Source organism: Poecilia formosa, unplaced genomic scaffold (genome assembly GCF_000485575.1).
Source record: "Poecilia formosa unplaced genomic scaffold, Poecilia_formosa-5.1.2 Scaffold28, whole genome shotgun sequence".
In the NCBI taxonomy this organism is placed as follows: Eukaryota; Metazoa; Chordata; class Actinopteri; order Cyprinodontiformes; family Poeciliidae; genus Poecilia; species Poecilia formosa.
The window spans coordinates 3,056,279-3,062,438 of NW_006799967.1; the positions used below are offsets into that span (position 1 = coordinate 3,056,279).

General features: G+C 42.0%; 1 long non-coding RNA gene across 1 annotated transcript; it reads right to left on the reverse strand.

The window, feature by feature from the left end:
* Positions 1 to 4,852: 4,852 nt before the first annotated feature.
* On the reverse strand, positions 4,853 to 5,738 carry LOC107835874 (uncharacterized). The gene is made up of 3 exons (XR_001661700.1): positions 5,640 to 5,738; positions 5,092 to 5,271; positions 4,853 to 4,950 (listed from the first exon to the last, which is right to left on the reverse strand). It is a non-coding gene; the product is annotated as an uncharacterized LOC107835874 (long non-coding RNA).
* Positions 5,739 to 6,160: the final 422 nt, after the last annotated feature.

Consider the following 6,160-nt stretch of genomic DNA (forward strand, 5'->3'; position numbering starts at 1 on the left):
CCCCACTGGGCTTCACTGCCTTCTCAGTTATACTGGCTGTGTGTCTGAAAGCACAGGCCATGTTCGGTAAATAGGAGAAATCACACAGATAAACATGGTGTAGAGCCATATACACTGCGTGTGAAACAAATTAAACTGTTCAAGCCATCAACTCCCATGCTGGTGTCTTTATAGAGGAGCCCTAGTAAATAAATACAAAACAGCAACCCATCATCCAGCGTTGTAGTATAATCGCACAGTTCATCTTTTAGTGGTGCAATGGAAGCAAACGCAAACCTCGTTTCTTTTTCCATCAATAATGCTTAATATGGATGTTTTGCCCTGGAGTTCACTTATAATACATTAAGGTAAGAGCATATAGGAAAATCCATGTTAGGTTTCATACAGTAAATTAGATTTCAAGGCTGATTGTATTTAAATCTCAATACTACTACATCTGCTGTCCTCCGCTTACAAAACACAAAACTGAGGCCTTGCACATTCATGATGTGCAGCCTGACGTGGCAAAAAAAAATCTTGCCACATTCAGTCATCTCACCTCTAAGAGATCTCCACTGCCTGACCACTCCCCACTCCTTCTGAAATGACTTGTCAGAAGCACGAGCGTAGAGATAAAGATTTGGTGTAAGAACTCAAGATTACAGAGACGGCGAGGGGATCACACACGTACATGTTTGCAGTGAGAAAGAGTTTTGCGTGCGGCTGTGTGTGATGGCAAAATAACGGCAGGGGAAGAAAGACAGATTGATGTGGGGAGGAGGAGAGGAATGGAGGGGAGCATTGTGAGCTTCTCATCTCATCCTACGTCCCTCCTGATGCCGTCTGCCGCAGCGAGCATTAAGCTTATGGAAGGTATTTGTTGTCTTGTCATTCTCTAACCTTCCCCGCAAGCATCAATGAGTTATTCAGATCCCCCCCCCATCCCCCCAGCTCCCACAACTAAACACAGAAAGCAAAATTGCACATTACTCATCACATATTATTTTCCATTCATTATGTCTTCAGCCTAGGTTTGTATTCACGTTTCTTTTGTTTTTAGATGGGCTGTTTGTAGGAAATAAAAAGGGGTTGCATGAACGTCTGACAACTGTGAGGTTTGACAAACGAAGCCTAACTGATTTTAGTAATCACGACTCCTCTGCTTGGCTATGATCCATATGCTCCCACCACAGCACCAATGCATAACCAGTTCATCATGGCTTAACCCCTCAACAGTCAAAAATTGGACTCCCAGCCATAAGGAAACCCACCATATGGAAGCATTACAAGATCATAACATTCTTCGCTCTGGAAGTTGATACAGAGTGAAGACTGAAAGTTAGCTATTTTTGGTAAATTTCTATCATTTAACACCTTTAGAGTTAGGATAAGGGTTTGTATTTGTTAAGGAACATCTACAGAAATTGTGGTGTAGCACTGCTCACTGAGCAAATCATAAATTTGCTAAAACAGATGCTACAAGCATCCTAAAATGTAAAATTCATAATTTTCTCCCTTTTAAAGTAGCAATATCCTGTTTTACTACAAATCCCATCTCTTTTCCCCCCAATATAAATACTAACCACTCTGACTAAGTGGTCCAGAATACTATCTTTTTGTAGTTCCTAAAAAAGAAGTCAAAAATATTAAAAATTGTAGTCTGCTAATCAGAGCTTTCCAAGAAAGGTGCATCTCTACCTCAAACATTTTGAGATCTACAGGTGCGTGCCAGTATGTCAAAAACAACATCATGGAAGAGTTATTTTAGAAATTTGATTCAAAAACTGATTCTCATACATGTTCAGGACACACACAGTGATGTAACCCATTATTTGTCCATTTGTTCTCTACCATACCATTTACTTCCACTCAACTTTCCATTAAAGTCCTTAAGCGCTAGCTTCTTTAGCCATAGCCTTTCAGTAGCTAATCCTCCTAGTGTGTCAAAACAGCAGTCCCACTGTTTGTGTGTAGAGGTTAGCAGGCTATCAAATTTCTGTATTAAAATATTTTAAATTGATCTTGAGTAAATTTCATGCATTCTATGTAATAACATTTTAGGTTGTCATTCAAGTTAACGGCAATATTTCACAGGATCTACTTGAATAGTTAACAGTGGTGACAGTTCAACACACCTTGGGGCCCCCCTGCTGGTCTATGCGCTGAAAGCAGCAGCGTAGTTTGCTTGTGCCTCAGGCTGGCTCAGCCTAGAGGACATGTGCCATTGGCAGGTTTCCCCTCACGGGATAGGAGCTTTACATGTTTTGAGATCTGATTTAGCTTTGGCACCGAAAATGGTCCCAAAACCTTGAAAATGTCTTCTTCCCTTCTTTCTCCATATCATGCAATAACAATTAAAAGTTCATTTTGAAACTCGGAAGGGTGTAGCAAATGATCTCCTCCTTTTAATGCATGCATCAAGCATAACAACCTGTCCTCATTCTAATTAGGGGAGGACAAATAGGCTCACGGTGTTTTTGCTGCCCTGGGTTGGCAGAGGCGGCGGGCTCTAATAGTGCCCCGCTCTAATAGTGCCCCGAAATCCGATTCCGCGCTCCAAGGGAGCTCCTCTCCCTTATGGGCTGTCAATAACCCTCCACTGACCTTGTGAAAACACATTGACTATTCCCCAAAGTGAGCTTGCCTGACTGTAACACAACGCACGTCCGCTTCTGTCTCAATTCATCCGAGCGGGGAGTCAGCCTAAACGGCTCAGGAGGGGTGTTCAAATCAAGAAGGCGTCCGTATGCCAAGTTTCGGAGGATTTCCAGACATCAACGTACATGCGTACAGCCCTGAGCTCTACATGAAGATGAAGTATGCCGAAGACGCAGCCAAGATGCGCAAACAGTTATCGCCCACAGTGATGATGATTTTTTTTTACTACTTCCAAAATGTACCAGTTTCTATGTAAACGTTAACATTCCCGCTAAACGGGATTTATTGATTGCATGATAATGCGGGAGGCTTTAGACAGTGTGACAAGAGCAGAAGCTCATCTGCAGCCATGTCCTGTAACAACGTCTCCACGGTGCAGAGATTCGCCCGTGAGGCAAATCCACCACCAAATCCAGCGTGGTAACATTGCACCAAGCAGATGCACCACTCCTCGGAAACAGGGCACAGGGAGGCGCAAACACAGATACATTCATACATACCTGGTTTTTATGCCGAGTTCCATCTTCGAGTTCAGAAGAGCTATTCATGATTCCCCATCGGTCATTTACCATCCCACGGAGAAGGTGCGCATCAGATCCGTCTTTCCTCTTTCCGGGCGTCAGAGAATAAACCCACTTTATTTTATTATTATTTTTTCTTTCACATTAATATGTACCTGTCAAAGTCAATACCTGGTATTCAAGCCTACTCCATGGGAAAAAGGGGAGAAAAAAATGAAGAAAATACTAATAAGGATTGTAAGTTCTTCAGCCGCAAATTGCGCACCAAAATGAGATTTAAATTCCTCCCCGGAGTTTCCTCAGCGTCCGTTCATAATTCCATCTCAATAGGGTAACACACGTGTTTTATTTGAAGGCTGCAGTCATTTTTTTTTCCTTTCACTTGCTTCCCATATGCATCAAGATTGCGAAGAAAATAAACCAAGAAACCTACAAATGATCCCAAGAGTAGGAGCACAGTATCTTTTTTTTTCTCTACTCCAATATATATATATATATATATATGTTTTGTCCGTCCACTTCGTAAGAGGAGAGTTGAGAAGGTTGACCAAGTTGGAGTGCGTTTATTTTAAGTGAATTTGGATGAAGTCGTAAAGCAGCCGTGTCCTCTTTCCCCCCCCCTTCTCCTACTTGTTTACGCGTCGGAAAAGGTTTTATGCCAAACCCGCTGGTGGATAGAGCCTCCCGTAGCCCATTTGCGCCAGTTGGATCACAGAGAAGCCTTTGACAAGACGGGTGTGAGGAGGGGAGATTAGAGTGCTCCTCTCCGCCAGTGAGCCGAGCGGGGCGCTCCGTTCCTCTCCGGCTGTCAGTTAGCGGCTCCCTTCCGTATGCGCGGCGCGCTCCAAGGCTGCGTCTTCTTCCCTTGTACCGCCCTGCCCTCGATTGCTGTACCACTGACTCACCGCCTTCTCTTCCACTCCACACCGCACCGATCCGCACCGTGGACCCTCCTATTCCACCGCAGCAGCAAGATCATGAGAAATCTATGCGTAAAGTGTAAACTGACCACCACGGACAGCGATTAAAAAAAAAAAAAAAGTTGCTTGTTTGGATTTCTGTCGAGATTCGGACTTTGTTAGGTGGGTGAGCTGTCACCGTAGCCCACAATTTGAAACGTCTGCCTCTAAAAGCGGGAGGGTTTAATGGAGCCCTCATGGGGGGGGATACTAAAACACAAGTCTGCCTAAATTATCTCACACTACCACTTTAAACCATTCCCATTTCCCTATGCAAGTGCATCTCAGTACTTTTAAACATAATCAAAAAGTTAATTTATTTCAGGAAATGCACCTTATACACATTATACTGTTACAAATGTTAGAATTCAAGCATTTATCTCTGATCATTTTTAGAGGAAATATATATATGTTTGTTTGTTTTGTTTTTTCAGAAAATCAAACATTACATAAGACTAATAAAGAGATGGAGAGTTCTAGTCATGTTAGCCTGAAAAATTAATGGATACATGCAAGTTGTGAGCCATAAAAAGGCTGCAGACTGCTGTATGCATGCAGGCATATTGGTAGAAAGCAGAGCAGAAAATAAAGTGTGGTAGAAATAAGGGGGGACAACAAGACTTAGAAGTATTGTGAAGCAAATCCTATACAACACATGAAAGGTGGACAACATCCAGAAGACAGGCCAGAACAATTCCTCAGTTAAGCCACTTCAAAACCAGAAACAATGTCACAAACGTCTTACCTGGTCCAGTGAGAAAAAGGAATGGGCCATCGATTCGTCTTTTCAGGCGAATGCTTTGCATTTCAATTACGAATCAAGGTCCCAGAGCCTGGAAGAAGAGTGGACAGGCACATAATTCAAGTTGCTTGAGGTTCAGTGTGAACTTTCTGCAATGGTGATTTGGGGTGCCATAGCATTTACCACTGTTGGACCACTGTATTTAATAAAATTCAAAGTAAGAGCAGCTTACATTAGATCACTTCTTGCTTCCCTGTGCTGACAAGCTATGGGAGTGCTTATTTTATTTTCTAGCAGGACTTGGGTGTCTTCCCACACTGTCAAAACCACCAAGTTTTTTCAGCGGTGCTCACGTCCAGTCCTTGAGAGCTGCCATCCTGCAACTTTCAGATGAATCCCTGCTTCAACACACCTGAATCAAATGAATGGCTCATTAGCAGGTCTGTTCAGAGTTTTTTTTCTTTAAATATGATTTCAGAGTGACCATTAGTAAGCACTAATACTACACATGCAACTTTGTAAAAGCATTGATTTAAGGTACACATCGATATCTGGCATATCCATGTGTGCACTTTACCAATAAAACTCATTCATGTTGCTGGAACCATTTTGACTGCATATATATTTTCCATTTATGTAACTTGGGTAATAATGCACATGATGGAACATACTTTATTCTTCTGGAAATTCACCGTTTTTCATTTTGGTTTTGGAAGACCCAACACCAACAGGATGTAGACAGGATGTTGACTGAATTAGAATGAAAAAAGACGAACTTACACCAACGGGTCACGATAGAACTGATGTCTGCTGAAAGAGGACTTACAGAAGAACCTAACAGGTGGATCCAGCAATACAGAGAACAGGCTAGATTCAACTGAGGGAGACTACTACTTCTTCTTCTTCTTCTTTTCTATTATGGCGATCGCAAGCAGCTTTAAGGTGCATACCGCCACCTACTGAGGGAGACTAGGGAGAAATTACATTTTAAATACTAACGAGAAAATACTGGAAATTGGAAACATGCTATTAACCAACTTGCTCTGAAAAAAATCGGGATAACAATGACAGAACACAACAACACAATAAAATCCACTAAACTAAAAAAAAGGGGCAACACAAACAAAAGAGGAGCACAGAGATCAATATTCAGTATTGCCCTTTAATAAATGAATAACTTTAGAGGGAAAATAAAGGTGATCATGCATAATGTGGCCTACTTCATTTTGAATAATTTGTACTTAGCTTTGTTGTTTAGGTGAGTGTACCGAATAGAAAGACAGAGGATAAAATCAGCTACC